Here is a 9,012-nt window from a genome sequence, read left to right as displayed (position 1 = left end):
GCCCACAACTGTCAGGCTAAAATCCCATCTGCTTTCCTCCCAAGAATATATATTCACTTTTGTGGCTTGAGGTTTGATTAGTGCATATTATGGGCTGGGATGCAGTCATTTTACTAGCTGGCTTTTGAATTTTTTTTTACTGTTCATTGTGCCTTCTTTGACATTCATTTTGGTTTTAGCAAATTTTCCATGAAGGCAGCCAGAGACCGGTGGTAATTTGAAAGGAACGATTGTGTGGTGAAAAATGATGGCAAGCATATTGGTAAAAAAAAAGGGAGACATTGTCATTGTAATCTGACCCCAAAAGGTAGTTCATCTGAGTCAAGGGTTTATGCTTCACATTGTCGGATAATTTGACTGTCCTGTATTATGCATCCTAGTATTGTCTTAATAAAGATTTTCAAATGTCCTAATTTGTGGACTTATTTAATCCAAAGGACAGTTTCTCTAAGGGATGCCTAAAATTGCAGTTACACTTTGGAGGGAAAGTAAGGACACATATATTCCACATGCATAGACTCTGCAGGCCTCATTCTCCCCTTTGTGGGTCTACCGAAGTCAACAGGAGTTGCATCCATGCAACTTGGGGGAAAGAATCAAGGCTTACGGTACAAAACCAACTAATTCCATTGCAGTTGTATAGTATAATTTAAGGTGATGTCTACACTCCCCTGCAGTTCATACTACAGCGGTGTGAATAGCAGTGCATGGATAAGTACTGTTCTAATCCGCCCCCACTTCGTGTGGAAGCTGATGTACAAAGAGGTTGCTAACCTTGCACTGGTCATAGTAACCTTTGGCCAGTTACTGGTGAGACACAGCTCTCCTGTTGGCATATGGCATCTTCACCCGACATGCTGCAGCAGTGCAGCTGTAATACTGCAGTGCTATATGCATAGACATAGATAGACACCAAGGTAAGTTGACCTAAGCTATGTTGACTCCAGCTATGTGAATAATGTAGCTGGAGTAGCATAATGTCAGTCAACTTTCCCCCATACAGAAGGCAATCCCATACAGTCTATAAATTAAATATGGTCTTATAAATTAATACCTATTTTGAGCAGAACTAACATACAGGTAACCTGGTCTGGTGTTCATCTGTGAGGTTGTCAGTTCTTAGTTATAGCCTTCAGCCCAGGGAAGAGCTGGTCTCTGCCAGCTTCACATAAGCAACATCAGCTCAAAGTGGTACCAGTCCCTGCGAGGACAAGATGCAAAACCTGAAGACATAGCTCCACTGCTGCAATGATCAACACCACCCACAACACACCTTTCAAGATCCATGGCATGCCTGTTACAACATGTGGTATAGCTCATCCAGTGCATCAAATGCCTCAACAGCAACTGTAGGGGTGAAACCAGCTAGTCATAGTCACTACACTCTCAAATGAATTCACACAGAAGAATAATAAGTATCCTATGGCCCATAGTTGTGCACTTATCACAGCTCTAAATGCAATCTGTCACTTTTTGTCATCAAAGGTGACATACTCTGGTTCTCTTCAGATCATATAAATCTTTTGCCTTTTACTAAAGATTTCCATGGAGAGGAAACTTAACAAAAACTGTCAAAAAACAAACCTGGAAACTTAAAAATGTAAGGCTGCCGGACATTTAAAAACTATACACTAAACAGAGACACTGGTTTTATGGCTCATTACAACTATTTGTAACAGACCTTACTGCCTTCTAATACTTGATTGCCCACTTCATTTTAAGTTGTCTCCTATAGCATATGTGAATGCCCTATGCTTAATGATCCTTCCTAACTTTTGTTTAGCTTAGACACTCTGATTACCTCCTATAAACCTGAAGTGCTCTGTGACACTCAAAACCTTGTGCCTTTCACTAACAGAAGTTGATCCAATAAAAGAAATTACCTCGCCTACCTTGTTTTCTTTCATATCCTCGAAACAACATGATTACAATGCTATATAAAGAAGTCAAGAGCTTCTGTTCTACCTGTCTCATAAAACAAGAAGAAAGGGACATTTAATAATGTTGAAAGGTGGCAAATTCAAAACTGATCAAAGGAACTATTTTTACAAACATTATATAATTAGACTGAAAGTTTTTTTCCTTCATTCTGTTTTCCTTCCATTTTAGCTTTTCATGTTTTATTCTAACACTTCTTGTCTTTCCACTGTTCATGGTTTATCAGCTTTTAGTTCTCACTAGGTTTGTATTTAACGTCAAAATTTCAATCCACCGCATGCTTAGGTCCCTTTCTGTTCCAAAGGCTAGACTTTTTCAGTTCCATCAAATACAGTTGTTGAGCCCTGACCAAAATAATAAAAAAGATAAAAAAAATTAAAAACTATTTGACTTTCCAAACAGCTAGAGCAAGTTATATTTCACATGTGCTACACTGACATTAATTACCTTGGCACTTCAGACACATAAGAGGGTCAATCAGATTGGCCCATGGTAGTACAAGAGTTTTAGATCTCATCAGTACATCCTTAAGGGCAGATCTTCATGTGGAGAGCATGTGGCTTTGAATTCTTGGTCTTTTTCTTGTGGTTCCAGAAGCCCATCAAGAAGTGTTGTCAAAATACCATTGCTGGCATTTTTTCCTAGAGAGACATCCTGGCTGCTCCAGGCAACTACAGGAAGCAGCTGGAACGTGCAAGTGATTCCTTTACATGTCTAGGATTACATCTGCCAAGATAAAAGAGACACTTCATTCTCCCCACATAACTGCTACCTCACTTGAACAACTCCCAGCCAGAGGTAGCATCTCACCTTATCTTATTTAAAATGTCACTATCTTTGTATTGATTATCTGAGAAAGTAAAGCAATGTCACCAGCAAGTCAAATCAGTCATTTTTTTTTCTTTTCCTCCTTGTAGGAGGATCAATATTATGGTGTTTGAGATACTGCACAAACACACAGGATACAAGGAGAGATAAGATAACCTACATCGTCTTGGAAATGCTAAAGCAGAATTCCAGTGAGTTACGTGGCTCTCCTATCATAAAAGTACAAAAAATTGCTGATTAGCTTTAAGTCAATTAAGTTCATGGAGTGATGGTGATTTGAGGGTCTGGACTCATGGTTCTGATTGGATGATCTGGCAAAGATAGTGCAATTAATATAGGTTTCTGCTGGATGTGGTCTGACATTTTGCTAAATGGTGACAATATATTTTGCTTGGCGTTCATATTTTGTCAATGTTGGATAATGCACATTCGGGACTGATAGTCAGTGGCTGAACATTGTCATGCCTCTACTAACTTTAGTGGCGCTCCAATGATTTACACCAGCGAAGGATCTGGCCTTCTTGGCTCAGTTTAAAGCTTAAGAAATTATACAAATATTAATAATGGCTGGAGGTCACTTTATTTATGGGCATTTTCTAAACTGTTCTCCTACTGGGAACCCAGTCTCCCATCCCAATATCAAATATGGTATTTCCTATCTCCATAGCCATCCAACTGTTTCAGAAAGTGCTTCCCTCCCTCTCACCCATCCCCAGTGTGGTTATAGAGAGACACTTGCTCATTCATCTCTTCCCCATTCTTCTGTATGATGCAGTTGACTCCAGGACTCTTCTTCTTGACCTTGGCTCCCAGTGTTGCTTGCTCTCCTCTGCTAGTCCCTAGATTTAGGGAAGAGTTGAAAACTGGATACAGGTCACTTCAGGGGCAAAGAAATGAGGATTTCTGGCAAGGGGCATGCATGGGATCTCCCCTCCAGAATCCTACTACAGTATGACCTTCTAAGCACCCAATTCATTGTCCCCCACCAGCTGCCCATCCCTACACATTAGACACCAATTAGTCCCAAGATGTTAAACACCTACTGGGGGAATAGCCAGAGTCTGCAGAGGGTGATAGTTACTTCTCTTATCATCCAATACCACTCTTGTGTATGATAGTGGTAAGTGATCCCTGGGTTACTGCTGAGTCTGCTTACAGTTGACAAGACAAATCTTTCTGAGCCAGAGAGTAGGATGAAACATCAGAGGCAATTGCTTATACCTACAAGTCTTGTGACAGGTCCCACATCAGTTGTGGGCAACCTGTGGCCTGCAGGCCACATGCAGCCTATCAGGTAACTTCATTGTTGGCTGAGAGACACTTTGCTTACATTGACCACAGTCCACAGACATTGCCCCCTCCTGCTCCCAGTGGCTGTGGTTTTCTGTTCCTGGCCAAGGGGAACTGAAAGGTTGGCACCTGCAGTGAAAGGGGCCACGTGGCCATGCTAGCCGCTGTTTCACACAGCTCCCTCTTGGATAAATCCAAGGAGAACCCAGAGAGCTACACTGGCTAGCATAAGAAACAGGAGCACATCTGTTGGTCGCTGGAATCTCCTAGGATGATTAGTTTGTCACTTTGTGTTGTTGACTTGATGAGAGAGTCGAGATCAGAGCCATTCCTGAGCATCGCTAGGGATTGTTGAAGTGGGCACAGGGGCAGCCCGTGGACCTAAGCAAACTAGGCAGTTGCCTAGGGCACTGCGGACCCGGGCGCCCGATGATGACGTCACGGCCATTGATGGCCGTGCAGACTGGGGCGCCGATCGCGCCTTCTGCCTAGGGTGCCAACTACTGCATCTGGCCTCAGCCCACTCCTGGGTGGGCACATATGCACTGATGATGGTAGCATATTGTGACTTATTTAGTGATAACCAGAGTTTCATGAGATTTTCATTGATACCTCTTGGGAAGTCTTCAAAGCATTGCAAGAGTTGGGTGTTAATGGCAATTCCCACACCAAGGATTCTATCTTCATGTTGCTCTTTTCCTTCCCAAAGGTGTTACTCCCCCTCCCCCATCCAGAAAGTTCTTTTATAATGCCCTCCTCTGCCATGTTAGTTTCACTAAGTGCTGCAATGACTATATTCAAGATAAACTGCCAGTCACAGTGAGCTGGCCTGATTAGATCTCCTCAGGCAATGCCTGAGGCAATTTTCTAGCCCCTTCCCTTACCAAGGGAGAGCAGAGCAATCCAGAAAAGGGCTTCTTTGTCACCTGGGGTATTGCTGAGCTTTCCTGCTGCCCTGGGCAACCAATGTGCCAGGCCACCTGCATGCAGTCTTGTGGCCATGATTGCCTTATCTTCACCTGTCACTTTGCCACTCTCCCATGGCCACATGAGTTTGAAGAGAGATGTGCATGAATGCCATGTGCTTGAGGCTGATTAAAATCAGAGTCATTGCACTGGGACAATCCCATTCTCTTGACTGCTGAAGTTTGGCCCAGTGGCACAAAGGCTGCTACAACCTGAGTCTTCTTTGGCTTCAGTGGATAGCCATGACTTCTCTTGGGCCCTGTCAGGCAATATGTTGCTTCTCTGCTTTTCCAGGGGCTGGACCAAGATATGGTCTCTTCTGCCTCAGCTACCAGAACCGTCTTCATATGGGGCGGCAATCCCTAAATCACCGCCAGTTGCCACTCTTCTTTTTACCCACGCTTGGTTTCACCCACCTGTTGAGGCAGTTTACCAAGGTGTGGCCACTATTGCATACTTACAGCAACTAGTAAGAGCTGGGTGGAAGGTGACGACCAGAGAGGACTGACTTAAGGAGTGCAGCAGTTTGAATCACTCAAAGGTATTACCTCTCCCACACATCCCATACACCTCAGAGAAAGACTGATTGGGCAATAGAGAGCTCACAGTACTGTCTCCTAGGAAACCAGTTCATGCTAATTACAGCCCACACACTCTTATGCTGGCTCAGTGTGATGAAGGATACAAACCCAACGATCATGAGGTGGTACCTGTCACTACAGCCGTATGCCTTTCAGGTGGAAAGGTTGCATTGCAAGGCTGACTTGAAGAAATAGCATATGAGCAGTGGCAGAAGGGGGAAGGGAGATTCTCCTGCCTATAGGCAAGCAGTTTGACCACACCCCCACCCAGCTGCCACAACTGCCAATCATAGAGGCAGACACCTAGGCTGCAACCAATAGGCTTGCTATCCAAGGAGAAAGCTCAGAGAAGTAGGGGGCAGAAAGGCTGGGGTCCATGTAGGGGCAAAATTTCTGCAGCAGGCTACCTCCAGACATATGGTCTAAAGGGTCTGAAGCAGATTACTGGGCCTAATTAGAGGTCAGACCCAAGAACTGTCCTGACCAGTGGCTAGCCAGAGTAGAGGGCAGTAGAGACCCCCCTCCCAAATGACCACATCAGGGACCTGCAACAGTTTGTAAGTCATGATAAATGCTGTCCCTCTGAGGAAGGGGAGCCGAGGGCAGATTCAGGGTCAGCTAGGAACCCTACAGGGAGAGACACTTTTCTGGGTGGTAGGGTCCTGTATTAGTTGGGGGAAGATAGCAGGGGTGCCTGGATGATTATCAAGGGAGCTGAAAGGGGCAGTATCAGTGGAAGGGGGAGCTGTAGCATCAAATGAGTGACAAGTAAAAGCCTGGGAAGAAGAGCTTTCCTGACCAATAGGAAGTGAAACGCTCAACCCTGGGAGTTCGGTGAGAGGGGAGAAGCCAACAGGCATTGAAAAGGCAGGGTTCGCTTTGTGAGCAGCTGGTCTGCCCCCAGCTTGCACGCAGAGTTTCCTCTAAGAGCTGGCTTGTGGGTAAGTGCAAGCAAAATTCCTCAGCTTGGTCCATTCTTTCCCTCTTCAAAATAGTTCCATGGGTATGGAATTTGGTTAGAAAAATTCTTTCCCCAACTCAGGCTGGGTTATCCCCATGCATTAGCTTACAGCTCCCTTGATGAAATCATTTACCATGTGGAAAGTTCTGCTCTTGCTGCTAGCTCAGGGCTGCCCTCCTGCTGTGCCTGTATCTGAGCTTTGGACGAGGAGATGAAAGTTAGAATTTTAGCAGAGTTCTTATAATTGTCTCCCTGAGCTCTGGATCCCACAGCAATAAGGGGAAATGAGGGTCACAGAAGCAGCCTGAGGCCTGCATGAAGAGCATGCCTGACAGCAGCGATCATCGGCAGGTGCTGAAGCTGTCCACATTCAGCTCTGAACCTGAGGCTCATTCACAGAGTTGTGAGAGCGCCATTTTCAATTAGGTAGGTAGTCATGGAAATGTTTGGGGGCCACCTCCCCCCACTCCCCGAACTGTGAGTTTTGAGGGCTATTCCGAACCCAGCCAGGAAAGTTGCTTTGCTGCTACAGAGGATATCATTGCCGCAGGCTATCAAAGAGCCCTGTAAAGAATGTGAACTGATGAGACACTACATGTTGGCTTTGTTCTATCATGTCTGAGGGGAATTCATGGGCATTATCAGTGTGGGCATTAGTGCCTCTGAAAATGGTGTTTTATCCTTTCTGGTTAACATAATTACTCTGCTGAATATATCGTATGTATTTGTGTTATGTCTTGGACGTCTCCATTTACCTGGCAAGTAAGTGGGGGTACCTTGAGGCTAGAATTTTCCCTCCAAAGTGCCCTGAAGACCATGCTGCAAAGTAGTGAGGGTGTGGTGGCCCCACCCCATAAATTCATATAGGAAGAAAATTAGGAAGTTATACCCTGCTGAGCTGGAAGTAGGATCCAGAAGAACCCAGGACTGTCCACTGAAGCGTATCAGGAGTGGATGAGGCACTGCACTTTTATTATGAAGGGCTGAAAATATGATCACACTTGTGTACGTGCTTATCTGCTCCTGCTGCTTATTCCTCAGGGGCCTGGAACCGCACAAGAGGAGTTGAGCTAGTGAGACGCAGAGATCCTGCTTTCTTGCCAATGTCCTTTTCAAACTGCAGGCTTGAGAAGGGAGTGGTGCCGTCTCTGCCTCATGAGGCCTCTGGGAGCCCAATGCTCCTTGGTGTGGCTAGCTTTGGGGAGTCGCCACTGCTCTCTTTGGGCAGGGGAGAGAGAAAGGAAGAAAGAAGCAGATTGGACACAAAGGGATGCAAGAAGACAGGGATGAGAGAGGAGTCCAGAAAGAGATTATATCCTGGGACTTGCTTTGGTCCAGAAGTTCAAGCCCCAGTAGCAATCAAAGTCAATCTTCATCCACACCCTTGTGTCACACTCCTCTTGTTAGTGCTCTCAGTTCCCCTGAGCTACCTGCAAAAGACACAATAGGCCAGTGTCTGCCCTGATTTATACCCGACTGAAATCAATGCGGATGCTGAGGTGTCCAGGTACTTAGGGAGGCCCATCATTAGGGTGCCTGATGGCTTCTGCTGCTGCTGGGTGGTTTCCCATACCATTTGCTAACTCTGAGGAAGATTTCCTAACACCTTGCTGAGTGTTCCTGGAACTTGGGTCAACTCTGAGCAGGCTGTGCTGTAAACACCAGCACGTAGAACATTATTGCAGTTAAGGAAGGAAAATCCCTCCTAGACAGATGATAGGAACACTATTGTAACTTTCATTTTGTGCTTTCCAACTTGAGTGCACTGGGGCTAAATGCAGCTTCTCTCTGGGGAACACAGCTCACAGTAAAGATGTTCATGACAAAGCTCCAAGCTCTCTGAGAAATGACAGGTATGGGCTGAAATGACTGAAGTTAGAAGCACATACGTGCTCAGGGCTCACCATTTATTCTTCCTTTCTCACACACACTTGAATCCTTATGACACTAAGGGCTAGAACTTATTGCTAATTGGTTGGCAGCTCCACTTTCTGAGATAGGGTGCCTGTGTCATCTTTCAGGGAGGTGTGTACCCTACCCGAGATACCTTGGCTAGTTCCTTCTTGTTTCCAGTTACTTTTATAGCCCACTTGATTCTTTGCAACAAGGACTGAAGACCTGTAGGAGGGGCTGGAAACATAGGAGACCCAGCACTATGTGATCAGTCTGCTCCCTGTGGACCATGGATCACAATTTCAGGAATCTCTGCTCTAGGCAGCAGCTGCAGCTAAGAAATAATGCAGGAAGAGGGACATCACAACTCACTGTAAGCAGTGCTCCAAGATTCATCTGCTATAGTGTAGATTGGTCAGACAATTCCTCTTGACACAAAACTGTGATGCAAAGATGGAAACATTTTATATAATTTTTTTCATTTTCCCCCATTTTCTGACTAACTCGGCTCAAGTCATATAGCTTTAGCCCACAGTACCATCTAGTGGCAACCAT

At 45.2% G+C, this 9,012-nt stretch overlaps 1 pseudogene; it reads left to right on the top strand.

Moving 5' to 3' along the window:
* The first annotated feature begins 1,499 nt into the window (after window positions 1–1,499).
* Window positions 1,500–1,555, top strand: LOC149525912 (U5 spliceosomal RNA; annotated as a pseudogene).
* Window positions 1,556–9,012: the final 7,457 nt, after the last annotated feature.

Source organism: Pelodiscus sinensis, chromosome 1 (genome assembly GCF_052426305.1).
Source record: "Pelodiscus sinensis isolate ZL-2025 chromosome 1, ASM5242630v1, whole genome shotgun sequence".
Classification (NCBI taxonomy): Eukaryota; Metazoa; Chordata; order Testudines; family Trionychidae; genus Pelodiscus; species Pelodiscus sinensis.
The sequence above is the reverse complement of the archived record's forward strand: the minus strand, read 5'-3'. Positions and strand labels throughout refer to the sequence as shown.